The 21,016-nt window shown below is 37.1% G+C and overlaps 1 protein-coding gene across 1 annotated transcript in view; it reads left to right on the top strand.

Annotated features, from left to right (window-relative positions):
• The first annotated feature begins 1,116 nt into the window (after positions 1 to 1,116).
• Positions 1,117 to 21,016, top strand: part of FOXP2 (forkhead box P2) — a 561,440-nt gene continuing 541,540 nt past the window's right edge. Inside the window, exon 1 of the mRNA XM_081286102.1 lies at positions 1,117 to 1,676. The gene's annotated coding sequence lies outside the window, so the exon portion shown is untranslated. The remainder of the gene's footprint in view (positions 1,677 to 21,016) is intronic.

Here is a 21,016-nt window from a genome sequence, read left to right as displayed (position 1 = left end):
GCAGGCAGCCTGAGGAGGGGCTGGTGGGAGATGGTAGGGAGTGACCGCCCACCCGGCGCTTGGGCTAGGAAGGGGCTCCTGAGGAACCCCTGCCCAGATTCTGGTCTTGCGTCCCAAACGGGCTGTCTTGCCTTGGCCTTTCCCCTGTCATTCCCCTCGGTCCTGCACGGGCCAGCAAGCCGCTTCATGCCCTGCGGATAGATCAGGGACCAGGTGCTGGAGACAAGGCCAGAGCATCCCGCACACCGGCGCTTTGGCTTTGAAGGGCGTGTGGAGCAGGCTCTGGCAATTTCTTCTCTCCTTTCATTCTTGTTACTTTTGCTTCCCCCAGTAACTGTTAGGGTCGTCAGGAAAGCCTCAGACCCTAAAATTCCCAGCTCCGTGGCCCCCATTCTTCCAAGCCCCGCCTCGGTGACCTGGGCTGCGCGATCACCAGGAAGCCCAAGAACTCTTGGGCCCAAGTGAGACAGGAGCCACGACAATGAAGAGTGAGAAAAGACACTCGGCCTTTCTCCGCCCAGGGCCGTAGAGGCGCACACCATGAAAAGAAAGGCCAATCAGCGTTTTAACGCACGCTGGGGTCTCCCTTTCTGACTCCCTTGTACTTTAACTACCTGCCACCGAGGGCTTTGGATCCCTTCGAGGCTTTCTGCACTTCACGTGGAATCCCCTGTTTCATTTGCCAGCAGCTCCGTCTGCTGAGAGGACGTACTTTGGGGACTGCCAAGAAGCAGCAGACACAACTCGGCTTTGCCAATACAGCATACGGTTTTGTTCTCGCCTCCCTCCCCACCCCCTTCCCTGACTCGCCGTCTGGGGCGAGCGGGAGGAGGCGGAGCGGGAGGTGGAGAGAAGGGTGGGGGTGGGGGAAGATCAGTCGCAGAACAAACAAGTTCTCCAGCGAGTTGTTTACATAGCAGGTGGACCTGACGTCAGTCTGGAGGCTCCACTGCCAATCCGAACAATATTCTGCCCCGCATTTCCCCCTCCCATTAAGTTGGGGGACAGTGGGGGATAGCTGGAGTGGGGAGACAGGCATCTTAACCGGCTGGTTCCAAACCACTTTTTGGATCAACAACAACGACAACAATAACAGCGCAAAGTAAGACAAAACAAACAAGTGGCCCAGCAGTACTTCAGAATCCTCTGAGGCGTCCCTTCCCCCACCCCGCCCCTTGGAAGAGAGGCGGCCCCGCGCGCAGTGTGTGTACAGTTTGCATTGCCAACAACACGCGCGCGCGCGCCCGGGTGCGCGCGCCCGCTAGCGCACACACACACACACACACACACACACAGACCCACACACATACACACACACACACACACACACACACATACACACGCACGCAGATCCGGGTGGGGGGAGCGGCAGCGCGAGACAGCGCGAGCCTCCGAGAAAGCGCGAGACACGCCGGCGCGTGCAGCTCCGCGGCCGCTGCTTCGCCCCGGCTCGAGCCCCAAGCCACCCGCAGCCCGCCCGCGAAAGCCCGCTCTGGTTATTTATGCGGCGGCCGCATCCGCCGGCTGTGGCTTCCTCCGGCCCCCACCCCCGGGCGCGCCCCCCACTCGCGGCAGCAGCTGCCGGGACTCGCGCGTGGGTGTGTTGTTTGGGGGCTTCTGCCTGGGAGCCGCGGGTGCCACCTTCTGGGACGCTGCCCACCGCGTCCTCAGTCGCGGTAAGTTTCTTCGCCCTCACTCTGGCGCGCTGCACCTCCGCACCCCACCCTGTCCCAGCCACCTCCACGCCGGCCCGGGCAGCGACTTTATTCGCGCTCCTCTCACCGCCGCGGCAAAGTTTCGCCCCAGCGCCAGTGCTCCGCGCCACGGGGCGAGTGTGACATGTGTCAAATTTCGGCTCAGCGTTGGGGTCACGTTTGGGACCCAACATTACCACTTGTTGTTCTTTTTGCATTTTGCTTTGTATGGGGGAAGGGTGAGTCGAGAAAAGGGAGATTCGCTGTTGGGTCAGGATTTTTAATTTTGAATAAGCAAAATGTTGCATGGTCCAGAGAGACGGCGGCTGGGGGAAAATGTGTGTCGAAACACCAGATGTGTGTTTGTTTACTCTTTATTATTATTATTATTGTTTGTTGTCTTTTCCTCTTCTTCCCCCCCCCCCGCCCCCAGAAACAACAGTAAAAACATATGGCGGTTTAGAAGCGCACACTATATTGATCCAACTGCTGACCTTTATTTACTCAATTGGGCAAGTGCATGCTTCTCCTCCCTAAGTTAGGTACTTAGGCGTTCATTTCAAAAGTACTTCTCTAGGAACTAGAGAGGACAAGGGGCACTCTTGTTTCTCCTGTCAAGAAACTCCTGGCCCCTAGTGACTCTTCAAGACAACCTTACATCTCAATTGCTGCCCCTGATCGAGCTCTTACCCAGGTCCATGCTCTAGCACTGCTTGCTTCCCCCAGGGATCTGTCCTGGTTTTTACTTTTATTCCGCCTTGGACTGGACTCTTCACTCTTGGTGGGTTTGGAGTGAAATCCTGCTTTAGGGTATTTAGGGAGGGAATGTGGGAGGGGCACAGACACCTTTCAGAAAAGGGGAGAGTGTCTCCCTAGGCTTTTACCTGTAGGTCCGCGGAGGCCCGCGAGGGCAAAGTCAGGGTCTCTTAAGATCCTTCGCGCTCCGGCGGCGCACGTGCGGCAGCGGTGCGGGCCAGACCCTCTCTGGCCGTGCGCGCCGCGGGTGCGTCTCTCCCCATCCCAGAGGCCAGCCTTCCCCGACCCCTCACCTCGATGTGGGCTCTCCCCTGCAGTGTTCGGGCCTCTAGCGCACGGATGAAAAGTTGTCTTACTGTTCTGACTCTGAGCTCTCTTAGGTAAGTCTCTAAGGGCACCTGGCGCCTAGGGTGACACTTTGATTAGAAGGAACAGGAAGAGAAAGGCGGTGTGCAGGTCTGGGGCTTTTGAAAGCGGAACCGAAGGGCGTTTTCAATCAAGAGAGGCTGAACTGGCCACCTTGGGAGGCTCCTCAGAATCCTGAATCCCCAAGGAACTAGACCCATCTGTGTATTTGTTTACTCAGCTTTTTAACCAACAGATTTAAACCACTTAATGGACAGCTGCTATCTGTAACGCTCATATGCCTACCCCCACATACGTTTTCTTTCACCACATGTTGAAATCCAGGCAGTTGATTGATCTTGAAGATTATTCCTCGAGTACTTAATACTGGTTGCTTCCAGGTGGGCAGGCATTGGCGACATGAAGAGCACCAAGTGGCCTGGGTGAGTTTCAGAAGGGGCGGGAAGGAGAAGAGTGTGAAAGACCTGTGGGAGTGTGTAAGGTGTGATATTTGCAGTCATCATGGATTCAGAAGTGCTGAAAAGATCTACCTCCCAACATGCCCACAGTTTACTTGGAAGAATAGTTACATAGTAGCAGGTAAGCCCAAGGGAAAAAGTGACGCCCTGGTGTCAAGTAGCTGAAGTGGACGTTTTCCAACTGGAAGTATTTGGGAGACATTTACTCTAGAAAACAAAAGTTTGCCTTGAAGGCACATCTTTGCACTGTCTCCTAACTCAGATAGTTTGGTTAGGCAGCAGTGGAGACAGGGAGGGGTGTATTTAATAGCAAATCTGTGTCAGAGGTCAAATTGAATTGAAGATGAGCTTTGAGATATTTTCATCTTCAAGTTTGCATTGTGCCATACCTCAGCAAACGTTTTATGTTGTCAAAGGCCCTGTTTATCTTTTCTGTCACTATGAGTTATGGATAAGTATATTCTCAGTGTACTGGAATTTTTAAATGTAGTGTTTGTTTAATGCAGTTAAACACAATTTACAATTTTGATTTATTTGCATGTACATTCCTACAGTGAATATAAGGTTATATACACTGTGATCATTAGGGCCATAAAATTTCATATATGCTTTAGAGCTTTTTAAAGCCCCTTTTCCTTCCTTCCTTCCTTCCTTCCTTCCTTCCTTCCTTCCTTCCCTTAACTTGACCCATATTCAGTGGTTTGGTCTGCTCAATACTTCCTTAAGAAACCCAACATTTCACTGTTTTCTTAAATAAAAGAAATGTTTACTTGAAATTAAGTTACTGAGTTTTACTAGAAACCTGATGATTCCTCTCTCTAGGTGAGTGGGAGAAAAGAGCGCACTCAATATAAGATCAGCTTAAAGTTCACTTTTGAGCACACACAATAAAAGGGTTTTTCAGGAAATCATTTTTAACATTCAATTTAAATATGAATACAATAAATACTTTAGTTTTTATACATAGCTGATTAAAATGTTACCATTCCACTTTAGTGTGTATTATAACAAATGGAGCAATTAAAGGAGAAAATATTCAGATAACAGTTATGAACTCCTTTGTAAATGTTTTTTTTTTTTTCAAAATGGCCCAAATTATGCTTTGGCATATCATTTTCATAGAATTCATATTCTGGAGTGGAAAGAGGCCTTTAATTACATTATGATATGAATAAATTTGTAAACTAGTTTTGTCTGAGTAAACTGTCATTGGAGTTCTCTTTCCCTGCACTGATGATGCTGTGATTGTTTTGCTTAAAAATTTGTAATTTTCTAGGAACCTTAAATAGGGAAGAAACATACATTTTTATCTATACAGATAACCTGTTATGAGAAGTAATATTCCCTTTGTAGGAGCAAGCTACCAAAAGTACAAAACAACATACCTATTAGTGTAAAGGTATGCTTATATTATGTTTTATGAAAAGCATATTTAAATAGTGAAAATAAAACCTCGTTTGATAGAGATTTATAGGGTGTATAACACTGTAATGAATGTAGTCAAACAAATATACCAACTATTTTTATTTCAAGAGAAGATGTGAGGGATACAGAATATACTTACATAAAAGGGTATTATTTGTGATTTTTAAAAGGATTTATAGTTGGCTCTGCCTCATCTTATTCTATTTTTGTCATAACAATCTTATGTTAAATCTGCTATTAGTTATAATATTGATAAAAAACAGAATGATGGATTTGATTATATATTTTCTGCCTTTCTGAATTATATCAGAAAGAGGTCATTGATTGTAAGAAAAGAATGTGATTTAGGACACACTTCAGAAAGAAGTTTTCTTGACATGATTGTTAGTAGACAAAATTGGAAATCGTAGTTGAATTCAGAAATGGAATCACTTCCATCACAATTACTGAATATTCATTTTTGGCATACTCAAACTATTTTTAAAGCTTTCTGATAAATAGAGTACTTTTATCAATAAGTGAAGGGACCCAAAATGTCCTAAGCAGTGCCCAAATTAATATTCCTCCTTGATAAATGAAAGTCTGTTTCTTTTATTAGGTTCAATGAGATCTTAATATTTGTGTAAGTTTTTTGAAGCAGTTTTATTGATGTGGCCTTTAATTCATAGTTCCAACAAATTGGAGCAAATCCAACCCAGAAAGAGCTGCTTGTATTCTTAAGACTTTTGTAATGGTAATTCAGGTGCTTGAAACTTTTTAAAAAACATATCCTAATGTTTATGGTTTGCAGGTAGTTTAATGCCTAATTTGAATTTTACATGGTTTTGGCTGGATCTCTTCACTCTTTGAATTCAATAAAAATTTTCTTAGGTCTGAGTATTTATCTCTTAATATACTTGGACAAATGTTGTATCACTTATATAGTCTTTATCAAGCAAAATAATATAAGTTATTTGGGCATTTTTTCCCCTTCATGAGGCCTATCAGGTCATTTTCATTGTTTTCTTATGATTTCCTTCTAAACTTTTAGCTTCTTCATTTGTTTTTCAGAACTTTGAAATGGGTCCCACAAATATTTTTTGTTTTGTTTTCTCTTACATTTTAAACATAGAGAGAAGGGGTATCTAAAAGTGCTCTTACTTTTTTTTTTAACCAAACATTCATTATTATTGAATTATATAAATACTCATAGCAAAGTCTTTCCTGTGGAAATTCTTTCCTGGTAGATATTCTTTCTTGATAAAATACCTGGGTACTTCTACTTGTGTATTTACTTGTCTTATTATTATGTGATATTTTTGTATATACTCTGTTTTCTCTGCCCCTTATGTTTATTCCTTCTTTGACCCAAATTTTCCAGACAAAACAAACAAAAAAGTAATCAGCTTTGGTAAAATGTAAAAAAACATATTATGACTAAGAAACTAATGTTAAAAAGATGCCATAGAGAGGGTTTTAGAGAATTATGTTGTATTATGTGTAACAATGGTAATATTCAAACAAAAAAAGTCAACGTATATGTATGTGGTGAAGTGTTTGCAGTAGAAGTATTCATTAAAACTATTGTTTTTTTCTTTAGATAGTTGCTTTAGTAATTTGCTGTTTCTTCAAACGAAGTATTATTAAGTATTTGCCTAGCTAATCTTAGAAGTATAATTTTAGTTTTATAGTTGGAGTGATCGGGTATTGTGTTTATTCATACAGATATTTGCCTAGCAGGCAACTTAACAGAGTATATTTGTATTTAAAATGAGGTATACTGGCATCATGCTTATTTCATTTTAAAACAATATTGTGTTTAGGTGATTTGTAGCTTATGATTCACTTTTACTTTTTCATTTTGTAATGGTGAACTTTTGTTTACTCCTTGTAAATCGTGTTATATTTGTTAAATTTTCCAACGTTCCACATACAACTTAAACTAAAAAAATATTTTGGTTTATTTAAATTTTGAATAAATTTTTATTTAAACACTTTTTCCTTCATCAATCAACTGTGGGATCCCCAGTTAAACCTTTTGAATTCCTTGACATCTGAAATGTGTGTACTCAGCTATAGCTTGCTTTCAGCTTTCTACTAAGTTGTACTCTTTGCTCTTCCTACTATCCACCAAGGATATATAGAACATACCTTTGCCTTATATTGATAAATATGTCATAGGACACTGATGTCTTCATTCTTTTCTACTGTGGCAAATTATTTTCATTAGTAAGAGTGAATAAAATTTAATGTTGAAAAAGCACATTACTGTGAAGCAAATGAATTCCCAGGGGTTTAAAAGCTCTCAGCGTTTTTAGTTTATTAATGTTCCTCAATTTCCTTCAATTTCTGTCTTGGTAGACTTAAAATATATTTCATGGAAGATAATGTTGATCTAAAATTTATTTAAGTTTTTAGCAGTTTCTTTTGAAGATTTTTCTAATGTAAGTCTAAAAGATGATACCATTAGCATGTCACAGGTTTTTTTTCAACGGGTTAAAGAAATTAACTTTGAATTCCCAAAACAAAGGATGCTACTAGAAAAGGACTTCAAGTTTTTTTGGTATACATTTTTTTTCTTTCTTCTCAACTTCTGTGTTATTTGATAACGTATTCTGTGAAAATGCATTCTGCCTCATTCTTATTTTCTATCATTTTGGTACATATATACAACCGTAGCCATGATTTTGCAACTTTATTTAAACCTTAAGAAAATCCAAACTTTCTTAAAGTGTTTTTTGAGGAGAAGAAAAAGAAATCAATGGCAGACATATTTTGGAGAAAGCTTAACATTTCTCACTGGTAGATAGTGAGGAGAAACTTAACAGTACACTAATCCAAATATCTTAGCATCTTAGCATATGTAGACTGTCATAAAATCATCTCATTTAAAAAATGATCCCCAACATCTTTCAGAACTATTCGTCACTATTATTTCACCCAAATTTGTGTTCCAGGTTTTGGTTGATCTTTATCTGTAAGCCTGTCTCTAACTCTTCACTTTGTTTTTGTCTTTCTTTCTTATTCTATTTTGGAGTTTGCCTCTAGTTAAATGGCAACACAATAATAATCATGTGTGTGTGTGTACACATACATGTATATATTTATATGTATATATATATGTATTTATTTGCTTTACATGTATATTATGTGTAATCTAATTCATATAATATACATGATATATATATATATATATATATATGTAAAACCACTGCTAACTATACTATGTGTAATTTAATATGTAAAATATGCATGTATTATATATAATATATTATATATATTATATTATATATTTTACAAATATATATATATATATATTTGTAAAACCACTGCTACCAATGTGGTCAAATACACTTGTCTCCTACCTGAACTATTGCAGGTACCACATTATTCTTCATACAGTAGAGCGGTCTTATGTAAGCCTTCCAACAGCTGCTTATGTCTCTGCTTATGAAAGAATGAATAGCTCACTGGCGGCCTCAGATAGTACTTTAATCTGTATCATTGGATAACTTGTTTTTCATGTAATCAAAATTACTTTTCATCCTACAGTAATTTGATACCATTTTACATTTGCAAAAAACTCTTCACTATTACATTGGCAGAGTCATCTCAGGTGAACTTATGTCCAGCTCAATTTTATTTATTTACTTATTTATTTTTAAAATATCTTTTATAGTTATAGTTGGACACAATGCTTTTATTTTATTTTATTTTATTTGTTTTTATGTGATGCTGAGGATCAAATCCAGAACCTTGCATGTGCTAGGCGAATACTCTACCAATGAGCCACTCTAGCCCCAGCTCAATTTTATACACCTTTTTAAAAAAAATTAATTCTTGATCTGGGAAATAGTAGTACATTTAACTTTTGAAATTTAGGAGTGGATATTTATGGTTTGGAAAATACCTCTGAATAGTTTAGTGCTTTAATATAATAATGTTTAGCATAAATTAAGTTGACATTTAATTAATTAATATATCTTAATGTAAATCACATAAGTACTGTATATAATGTTAATGGGTATACCATGAACACAACATGGACAAACTACATATTTCTGGGACTATTTGTAGTAAAAAATGGAGGGGAATGGATAGAATCAAGGTCTCTTTTGAGATTCTGGGTTTTGTAACCAACCTAGATGGCTTTACTTCATTGCATTGGACAACTCAACAGAAGTTTACAAATTTCCTTTATCCACCCACCCCCCATAACATATACCCTTAAACAGAGCAGGTTGAAGGTTTGTGATTATATGAAAACTTTAACTCTCCAAATTTAAAGTCCTACCTTTTAGCTTCCTCAAATTGCTTGTGAATGAACCCATGAATGAACGATACAACTCTTTACATAATGCCACAAAAACCCACAAATATTTTCTTATAACCATCATATCTTATGGATCTCCCTCAGCACTTGTTTCATATTTAAAATTAAAATAACTTGATATTTTAGTCTAAACCTCTTAAGAGTATAGAAAATAATTTATAATGTTTTCTATTGATAATGAAGAAGGAACAGAACAGGTTTCCCTTCTTAGCCTATTTTGTGTCATTTTTCTCTTTTCCTCTTCTTCCTCCTGTATGAAAATAATTCTGATATCTGTTATACCACTAGTGATGTAGGACCCTTGAGAAACTCTAAAGCAAGACAGAGTTGGGTTATATATGTAATGAACTCTCTTTTTTTTCTTTTTAAAAAAATTAATGCACACCTTCTGCTCCTCTTGCCCTGCCCTTTAGATACCAGTGCCCTCTGTGTCTCTGATTTGCTTATTCCAAGTGCCAGTGCACCCTTTCCTTGTTGCAAGTAGGAAATTTTGCATTAAACAACTTTTTGGATAACAATGTATATTAGAGTGAGAATGAAGATGAATAGTTCTGAAAAGAATTAAACCCCAGATTATAAAAATAGCCAAGTTGGTTTACTACAAAGCTCCTATGTTAAGTGTGCAGAGGCCTGCATACAGGTACTACATCTGTATGTAACTTTTATCTGATTTTAGGTGAATCATTTCCTTCTAAATTAAAAAGACAGGGGATTAGCTTTTAGATTACTTCTAACTAAAACAATTTACAAAGTACATGGAATCAAGTATGAAACTATAAAATGTCTCCTCCCTACCCTGCGCACATTTGTGTGCATAAGAATGATACTTTCTTAAAAAATCCATTTAATGCAAACATAAAGTATCATAATAACTTTTCTGGTGAAGCTCAGCAGTCTCAGTTAAAATCTAAAATTTTTTTAGTTCAATTTTCTTATCCCATGAGATCACCCTCCCTGAATTGGGGCCTCTCCTTGTTTATCCAAAATGCTGAAACAAGGAGAAGTGAAGGTGGAACACATGTGGAGTTGAGCCCATCAGGATTAAGAAACAACCACCTGGCACTCTGTTACCTGAGGTTCTTGTCACTACCATTCCAAAAATATTAATTCATTCACAAATTTGCCTTGGTCTTTTGAACTCAGTAATATATTTAGCTGTTCATGGCACTAACCCAGAAAGAGTGTGAAGTTTGATAAGCTGATTTTTAAACTGATTTTTTTCTTCAAATAAATAGAATGTCACTCTTTTAATGGACTTTAATGCAAAGACATGCATATTGATGATCTGTGTAAAATATTGGTCACCCATGTTCCAGTTTGTGTATTGCACTACAAGAAAAGAAACCAGTCCCAACTACAGGAGTACTGCATATCTTTACGGTAGCTTGTTTTAAAGAAAGTGGAAAGAGATTTTATGTGGTGCACCAAAAATAAGAAGTTTTGTCCCAAATCTCATGAAACAACTTTCTTCTTCCCTTGGAGACTGTCAAAATGTATGAAGAGCCTCATTATGGTGGTCCCTCACTGCTTTCCTTCCCCAGATGCCACTGTGTGATGTGTGCATTCATGCTGAGCCTACAAACTCCATGAAGTGTGCCATCTCTGGCCACGTTCCTTGACTTCTTCAACCCACTGCAAATTCAGCACAACCAAAGGGAACAGAAGGCAGGAGATGATGTCTTGTTAGTTTTTAGCAGTGATACAACTTTGCAAATATTCATATTTTAATACATTTTACCTTTCTTATATTATGGAGAATGTCTGTTGGAGTAAAAATAAAATTTGTTTGACAGACTTTATATTATCCCCAATAAAATAGTGTTAAAACTCAATTTTCTTCCTGGGCATGGTGGTGCACACCTGAAATACCAGCAGCTCGGGAAGCTGAGGGAGGAGGATCGTGATTTCAAAGCCAGCCTTAGCAAGGTTCTAAGCAACTCAGCAAGGCCCCGTCTCTAAATAAGATATAAAAAAGGGCTCTGGATGTGGCTCAGAGTGTAAGTACTCCCAGGTTCAATCCCTGGTACAAAAAAAAAAAAAAAACAAAAAAAACCACACACCAACAACTCTTGATCGGTTTCCTATACTTTCAAAAAAGTATGGCTAAAGTTTCTCTTTTGTGACACTCTGCTTATTTTAATTTTGAGAATGTCATGATAGTCCCAATCCTACGTGCTTGCTCAAACTATCCTACAAAAAGGAAAAAGGCAGTGTGATTTGTTGTTTCTAATTGATATTAGATTTAAGTATTTTTCTCTTTGATATTCCTCTCATTGTGTCTTGACAACATCTTGTTAGCTGAAACAAAGCTAAATTCTAAAATAAGGTGAAATACATGTTTACTCATTCTACATTAAAAGAAGTTCTGTTTTTCTTCTGGAGATGACTTGTTTTTCTGTCTATGAACAAATTCAAAGGCAAATATACAATCATATTTGGTAATTAAATATAGGATACACAAATAACAGAAAAATTTAGCATTTATTTTATTATTGGGATTGCATTTGTTATAGGAAAATAATTTTAAAATAGAATGTAACTGGATAATCTTATTTATTACATGTTAACTATTCATGAAAAAGTGAAAGTTGTTATTTATAAAAAGTAAGCTTAAATACTTGAAATTTGAATTTAAGGTAAGATATTAATTACTATATTCTAGAAATAATTCCAATAAATTTCTTTCAGTATGGTTTATTAGTTACACAGCCATATTTTAATTATCATTACAAAGTTTTAAAAAATTCTTTCATTTTTCTATTTTTAATAAAATATTATTTACATAGAATAAAATTCACCCCTTTTCAGTACATAGATCTTCATATTTTGACAAACATATAGTTGTGTAATCACCATTACAATTAAAATATAAAATAATTTCATCAACCCCCAAAATCCTCCATGTGCCTTTTACTAAGCCCTTCCTCCTGTCTTCGGGTTCCTGTGTATCCACTGATCTGTTTTCTGTCTCTATGGTTATCTTTTCAAGCCTGGTATTTTAAATAGAATCATGTGGTATGTAGCCTTTGAATTCACTTAGCATGACGTTTCAGGTAGCTATACGTTGCTATGACCTAAAGGACCAAGAAGAACAACTTAAAGGAGGAAGAGTTTATTTTGGCTCATAGTTTCAGATGTCTCAGTCCAGAGACAGCTGACTTCCTACCTCTGGGTGCAAGGTGAGGCTCAACATGGTGCAAAAAGGGCAAGATGCAGAAAGAAAGTAGCTCCGGACATGACTACTAGGAAGTGTTCGGGTGGAGAGAGCGAGCATTTTGTCCTTGCATGCTTAGCAGGGACAAAACATAAACCCCAAAGTAATACTTCACTGACCTGTTTCCTCTACCTACACACTACCTGCTTACAGTTACCACACAGTTAATCCGTTTCAGTGGATTAATACACTGGTTAGCTTATACCTCTCACAATCTAATCATTTCACTTCTGAAAATTCTTGTATTGTTTTACATAAGAGCTTTTGGGGGACACCTCACATGTAAACCATAGCATTCCCCTTGAGCTCCCCCAAAGCTAATATCCAGCTCACAATTCAAAGTACATTTAGTCCATTTCCAAGAGTCCCCATAGTATTTACTGTTCCAGCATTTCCCCAAAGTCCAAGTCCAAAACCTCATCTGAGGCTCAAAGTGTACTTTTAGCTGTGAGAGTAAAGATCATAATCAAGTTACATATATCCAATATAAAATGACATAGAATAAACATGTACATTCCAAAAGGGAGATACATGGGGCATAGAAAGAATAATAGGACCAAATCAAGAATGAAATCCAGCAGCACACAAAAGTCCTGTGGCTCACATCCAGCATCTGGAACACATGACATCCTGATATTCTCTGGGATGAGCTTGCGTAGCTCCACCCATATTGTCTTGGTGGTTGCAATCCATAGGGTGTCTAATTTGACTTGTTTGCTCTATTCTTGCAGCTTTCCTTGGCAGACATCCCACATTACTGGCATCCTTAATCTAGGAGTCTCCATTGCAGCTTTGTCTCCCTTCTTACATTTTCATGTATCACCTTCACGAACAGCCCATAGGGACCCCAAACCTGCTATACTCTGCCTGGCCTCCAAAGCCTTCCTTTAAAATCTCAGTGGAAGCCTCCATGGCCCCCTAACTCCAACATCCTGATTCCTATAGACTGACACCATGTGGTTGATACCCAGGGTTACTAACATCCTGAGAAATAGCCAAGTCTCCTAGTACCATGGCTTTTGCAGCTTTTGAGCACTTGGATAACTAAGCACGGTGAAACAAATTCCTAAACCCCACTGTGCAAATAGTGTAACCTTGTGGCCTCTTCTCAAATAACTTTTTATTTTTTACATCCTTGAGCCTATATGGGCAGTGTCTTGTTAGTACCTGAGAAGCCTTCAAGTCATCTTTCCTGTTGTCTCTGTGCAAAGTACTCAGCATGTCATTAGTGGCTATAATATCTTTAAAAAACAGAACTTCCTTAGCCCTAGTTTTACACAGATATTTTTTGGCCAAACTCTTTAACTTTTTCAAATCTTTCTGCTTTGCTTTCTACTCCTGTTTATCACAGTAAACCTGACAAAAAGCCACCAGCAATATCCATACCACTGTCTGAATGCTATGCTGTCCTTCCGCCACATTAATTAGTCCATTGCTTTTAAATTCAGCCTCACAGAAAGTTTCTGATATGCGCAAAATGTAGACAACTTCTTTGCCATAATAACATGAATGACCTCTAGTCCAATTTCCAATAGTGTTTCTCCACTGAAACCTCATGATTATCCTCCTCTGAAACCTCAGTCTTACTCCCAACAGTTTTATTGGCATTTTGGTCTTCTGAGCTCCTGCAGAATCGATTACCCATTAGTCTCCATTACAACATTTTAAAGCTTTTCCATGTTGCATCTCCAAATTTTTCAAAATTCCTTACCCTGCAAGCCAGCTCCAAAGGCTTCTGAACCACATGGTCAGGTTAATCTCAACAATGACCGCACTCCTAGTAACAACTTTTGTTTTATTTAGCTTTGCATCACTGTGACCAAAAGACCCACAATAACAACTTAGAGGAGGGAAAAAATTATTTGGGGCTCATGGTTTCAAAAGTCTCAGTCCATAGATGGTTGACTCCATAGCTCTGGACCCAAAGTGAGGCAGTGGAAGGGCATAGTGCAGGAAATCAGCTCAGAACATGGAAAGCCATGAAGTAGAGAGAAAGAGCCCTGCTCACTAGGAACAAAATATAAACCCTAAATGCACACTCCCAGTGACCTACTTCCTCCAACTACACCCTAATTGCCTACAGTTATTGCTCCATTAAATCCATATCAGTGAACTAATTCACTGACTAGCTTACACCTCTCATAATCTAATAATTTTACCTCAGAAAATTTTTGCATTGTTTCACACATGAGCTTTTGGGGAAACACCTTATATCTAAACCATAATGTGATGTATTTGAGATTAATTTATATTGTTATATGTATAATTTTTGCCTTTGCAAGGATGTATTTAGTTTTTCCTACCATAATTCATTAGGAGTTTGGTATGAATACAGGTTAATAATTTCTAAGGTTAAGAATTTATCTTGGGGTGTTCACCATCAATAATTCTCTACCCATTCTCACTTCAACCTCCAATCTCTCTTTCACTTCTTTCTGTTCTCATACTTTGTAATGGGTCTTTATTGTTTGTGCCTATGTAATCCTTGCCATCTTTTTGGCTAATTGAAAGATTTAAGACCCATTGATGTAGATAGTTCTTAAGAAAGAAGCTCTTTTTCAGGTGTTTAATAATGTTCATTCATATATTCATTCTTCAACCACGGACATCCTTTGGTTTCTCTACATGGCAAAATAAGTAGGAAGGGTCCAGAAATTAAGCATAGAGTTGCAAGGAAATTTGAAGTTATACTATGTCTAATCTTCCTTCTAAGCCAGATGTGGGGGTGGGGGTGTAGTTGTTACCTGAGAGTGTCTGTCGAAATGCTTATGGACTACAGCTTATATAAAGAAGGCATAACCAGAAAGTCAGATTGCATACAAAATTAAAATTTAAGAAAAAAAATTTCATTTTGAAGGGGCTTAGTTGAAATGGAACAGAAACATAAGGAGACAAGATGATTAAAAATATTCAAGAAGGGGCTGGGATTGTGGCTCAGTGGCAGAGCACTTGCCTCTCACATGTGAGGGACTGGGTTCGATCCTCAGCACCACATAAAAATAAACAAACAAAATAAAGATATTTAAAAAAATATTCAAGAAGCATGAAGAAATTACCTGTGTGTTTGCTTTGTTTTTGTATGGACAAGAAATTCAAAGACATCTGAATGGGCAAGAGGCGGTATCAATTGGTAGTCCTGGCTAGTGGCTTTCAAAAACTTGCACAAACGAAAAACTTATCATAATATCCAACATTTGAAAAAATTTAATTAATAGAATATTCTTGCTTATTTTGAATTGGAATTAATTGGAATTATCCAGGTTTGATGCCATATATCTGCATAGCATATTTCACATATAAAACATGTCTGAAAAGGTATCATTCCCAATACATTTCTTTCTCCACTGAAAGAAAGTCAAGTATCTCTAATTATTCTTTATGTACTAAAAAAATCTGGTTTCCCTAAATATTAATATTTGCTCAAGATTTTCTTTATAATGTTGTATTTGGAGCTAAACACCATACTGTAGATGAGATCTAACCAGCATATGTTAGGAAATTAATTTTTTAAACATGTTACATCATTAATAGAACTGTTATTCATTTCATATAAATTATAATTAATGCACATTTAAATAGTTTATTTTTGAAATAAGATTTGGACCTTGGTTAAATGGTTGAATAGAGTCTATTCAACTTTAAAAAAAATATTGAGCAGAACATTAAGAACAGAGCCTGTTCCATTCCTAGTGAATTCCTTAGCTTCTCATTAGTCCTTCGGATGAGTTGTTTATCTAGTGATATATATTTGAAACTTATCATAATTATCATCATAAAAATAATGTTAACATTTACCAGACATTTTAATGTAGGTACTTTTCTAAGCACTTTGTATGTATTAATTCATTTAATCCTCATAATACTTTTATAAGGAGATTTTATCCCCATTTTACAAATGACTAAGCTGAGTCACATATTTTCAAGAACTCTAAAATCCTGGTATTTTATACTACTTGTAAGCTAACAAACAGACAGTCACTGTTTTGTTGCTGTTTGTAGAAGGCACAAGACTCCTGGGTCAGAAGCAGAGGACCCTATTACTCACCATGCAGCAGGCAGCATGAGCTTCATGTTTGGTTTGGTTCCCTTGTCCCCCAGGTCTCACAGGGGCTCTGCAGAATGGCTTTGGTTGATGTTGCATCCAAAATGAAAAACCTCTAGTTTAGGAAATCTAATCTCTTATAATAGACTGAGCAAACTTGTTCCTTGTTCTAGAAGGAGACAGTGTCTCTATATTCCAAGGCTTTGTATTTAAAAAAGATACATGGCAAGATAGTACAGGGGCTGGGTTTGTGGCTTAGTGGTAAGGCACTTGCCTAGTATGCATGAGGTCCTGGGTTAGATCCCAGAACCACACCCATACATACATACAAAGTGCAGAACAAAAACTGACAGTGCCCCTGCTTGCAAAACATGCAAAGATAGGAGAGGCCTGTGGAAATTTGCCTCTCATCTCAGATGTTAAGAGACTTTCCAAGGTTAAACAAGTAATGAGTGGACTAAATCCAAGTTGGCCAAAAGAAATTTTCTCCATACTTTTCTTGATTCAGATATTGTGCAGTTAAGACATTTCTCTGATCCACTTACCTAGTAACAATGTGGGAAAAGGTTTGGCATGGCTTATTTTTTTAAAAAAAATCCATGGCAGTTTTTTTTTTTTTAATGTAAGTACTCACAAACCATCTGTTTAATAACCTGTTCTAGAATTTTGTTGTGGAATAGTATCAAGCTCACTGATCTTGGTTTTCTAGAATCCTTTTAACTTAAAAAGAAAATACAGGCTCTTTTGCCACTAATATGTATTGTGTCTCTTCTCTTGTTTGTAATTCTTTTGAGTTTATCAACTGTGGTTCTATTATAAAACTTGTGAACTTTTTTTTTTAAATCTGTCATTCACTGGTCCTGTAATACCTGGACTTATTTAAAAAGACTTGTCCTCTGATTAATTCCTAAACTTTGATTTTCTTGTTAGTCATATTTGATATTCCCTTTAAGTTTTAACAAGTTAATTTTTTTGGCTAAAAATGTAAACATCACCTATAATTCAAGAAGTTCTGATTCATCTCAGTTATCTAAGGGTAATATACTATTATCACCAAATAGCAGGCTCATCTCTTTGATTTTTTTGGGGGTGTATGTTTTAGTCTATTTTGAGTATTTATTAAAACTTTCAGTCATATTTCTGTACTATTCCTCACAACTTGTGTCACTTCTGAGGTTGAATAATTCTTAAGTAATTCTTGTGTTTCTTTGTTTCTTAATTTTTTTCATTAGTTTCTTTGTTAGTGCTGGAGGTTTATAATTTTGTTTATAATAATTATAATTTTAATAGATGATATGTCCTAAGCCTCTTTTGATTTTAGAGTTTCATGGAAAGTTATCATATGTATCAGGGGTCAGCTGTATTTTTGGTAAAGGGCTAGATGGTTAATGTTACAACCTTGTTCACTCTCAGTCTCTGTTGAAACTATTTTTTACTTCTGTTATAATAAAACATCTATGAACAATAACAATGCCTAAATGAATGACCATAGGTATGTCCCAGTAAGTTTTGTTTCATACATTTTCATATTTTTTAAAGATTTTTTTAAACAAAAGGACACACTATCTTTACTTGATTTATTTTATTTTTATTTTTATAAAAATGGTGCTAGGGATCGAACCCAGTGCCTCATGTGTGTGAGGCAAGTGCTCTACTGCTGAGCTATAACCCCAGCCCCACATTTTCATATTTTATTCAACCATTTTAAAATGTAAAAACCATTCTTACCTCATATGACATTCAAGATCAGGCAGTGGGCCAGTTTTAGCCCATGGACTATATTTTAAGTTTATTCATATAAATGTAGCCATATTTTTTCAAATTCCATTACTAAAATCCATGCTGATTTCATCCTCTTGTGTGGAATTATAAGTTGAACAATAACTTGGACTTCTAAGAATTCTGTCATAAGCTCTTTCGTGAAATGGTTATTCCCTTTTTGCTGTAATTAAATCTAAAGTAGTAGTTCTATTAAGTCTTCAAAGAGAGGAAATTATCAATAATTTGTTATACGCTTGACTTATGACATGATTAGTATTGGAATATAAATATGGAGTATAAAGTACAACAACTCTCTAAGTCATGGAGGTTAGATAAGGAACAAAGAAGAACATTTGTATCATTTTACCAGAGGTTGGGGGCAAAAAAAAAAAAATCAGGAATATCCTTAGATATGTAGAAGAGTAATGAAGCATCACAACTTGCAGAGTACAGAAGCAATTTTATTATGAGACAAAATTATGGTACACCTGATAGCATTTTATTGCTCAAGGTAAGTCAGGATATGGGTGGGCTGTGGCCTAGGTGCAAGGAGATGAATAAATACCTGGCTGGAATGGGACATTTGAAAGCTGAGCACACCAGGACTGTCAACCAGCCAGCAAGGCTGTTTAACTGGGTTTGATTGTGTGCCTTTGAGTAAGAAGGATTTCCAACTGTATTTACTTAGAAAGGCTCTTTAGCTAGGTTTACCTGCCCCTCCCCCATTTATGGATGCTGGTATTTCTTTATTTATATTTTGAAAGAACAAAATTTACCTTATAGAGTCATTCTAGGGAAATGTTTCTGTTCTTATTTTTGATGTGTACTTTGTAGATTACACAATGTTAGCTGGAGGAGATGGAGAAGACGGATGAAAGGCTAAGAATGAGAGAGTCGAGTTATTTTCCTTGATGTTCTTTCTTTCTTGCTATGGGCAAATCCACAACCCCCAGCCGCATAGTGGACTGTTGGAGACACACACACACACACACACTCACTCACTCACTCTCTTTCCCCCCCTTTTTTTCTTCTTCAAAACACATCTCCCCCTCTCTTTCTCTCTCTTTTTTAAACTTGTATTTATTTAGTTTAATTTTTTAATGTGGTATCAGAGATAGAACCCAGTGCTTCATGCATGCTAGACAAGTGCTCTACCACTGAGCCCCAGACCCAGCCCACACATCTCACTTTTTTGACAGGAAATCTAGTGTATAAATAATTTGTGTTATGTTTTGTTGTGAGAGCTGTAAATTGAACATCATCATTTTTTTCTTGTATTTTTAATAATTTCTGTGTCCATATTCAACAACATGAAAAAGCAATTTGTGATATTTGACTTTTAACTAACCCATAATATCCAACCCATATTTCCCTCTTTGAATTATCTTGAATTTTCTTTGACTGAATAAATGTCCTTAAAGGTGTGAATGCCATTATCATTTTAAGGCTCAGAAGACACACTTCTGTTTTGTAATATTATTCTTACTTATTAAATAGTTTAGATCAGAAATATATGAATTTTTAATTCCTGAGTCTTTAAAGATTTGGTTCATTGGCTCAGGTGGTTGCCACTGTGTTGAATGAAAATTCTTTTTGTGATGTTATACATGGTACTTTACCAATGTCACAGTCAGAGGCTTTCAGAAGAGAAGGATTTTTAAATAAAGCATTTATGAAAAATAGTCTAATCTCTTTTAGAGTTAAGACAACAAGAAATGAAATATTTATGAGTCAGGGCTTGGCTGTATGAGAAAATACAGACAAGGCTGTGGTTTCATTACATTACTTACAGTATTTGTGTGACCTAAATAACGAAAAGTGCAAGAAGACCTAATGTACTCAGGTATGAGGGCTGCTAAGATATGCATGGCTAATGAACTATTATGGTTTTCCTCAGAGTGAAGTTCTCTTTTATTTTTATGAAAAAAAAATGTTAATAGAGGATGAGGAAATACAACTAGAGGTGAAAATACTGTTTGATGGCAAAGGTGATTCAAATTTAAGAAAGATTTAATTGAAAAACTATTAATATGTACATTTTGTAGCCTTCTTGTCCATAAAGAACTACACCATATGCTTATTTATTGTTCTAGTCACATCTTCAAACAAGAAAACTTAGTCACTTTGATAGTTCTTAAATTTCAATGTACAATAGTAAAAGTAAATTTAGTTTTTTTTTTTTTTTTGGTACCAGTGATTGAACCCTGGGTGCTTAACAACTGAGCTACATCCACAGCTCTTTTTATTTTTCTTGTTTTGAGATAGGGTCCTGCTAAGTTGTTTAGGGAATTGCTAATTTGCTCAGGCTGGCTTTGAGCTTGAGATTCTTCTGCCTCAGCCTCCTCAGCTGCTGGGATTTCAGGTGTGCGCCACCATGCCCAGAAATTTAGTGTGTACGTTGATGCAGCAGTTCCACTCTCCCATGAATGATATCTAACTAAATTATGACAAACCAAGGTAAATATGGTATTAGTAGAAATAATTATGTGTTGCTGCTGGAAATAAAAGGATTTATTCAAATAAAGAGAACTAATGTGTTTTAGCTTTGTAATTTTATAAAACATTATAGATGATGCTGTTGAGAAAATATCTTGAATAGATTTTAGATAAAGAGAAAAATTCACTCTGATAATTTTGCTATTTGTAAGAATAATTTGGGAAAACACAAAATGCTGATTCTCAGGTCTGCCCTGTGTAATTTCTGGTTTTGAATTTCTGTTCCTAGAGTTAATAGAAATCTTTGATTTCATGCATAGGAAACAAATTATGTAAAGGAGAGAATACAATTAGATTCTTTAGAATAAGATAATGAAAGAGAAAGATTGAAAAGGTAAGAGAGATGATGTATTGTGGATGTGTTTAAAGCAGGCATTTCATTTTAGTTTGTACTAATTTGTGTGGAATTTCTCCTGTCACATTTCAGTTGTGTCCATTAAGCTTAGCTTATGCATTATTATAGTGGTTGGTTTTAAATTACAGATAAGATTT

The sequence above is a fragment of the Spermophilus citellus genome (assembly GCF_964194105.1).
Source record: "Spermophilus citellus genome assembly, chromosome: 3".
In the NCBI taxonomy this organism is placed as follows: domain Eukaryota; kingdom Metazoa; phylum Chordata; class Mammalia; order Rodentia; family Sciuridae; genus Spermophilus; species Spermophilus citellus.
Note: the sequence above shows the minus strand (reverse complement) of the source record. Positions and strands in the feature narration are given on the sequence as shown.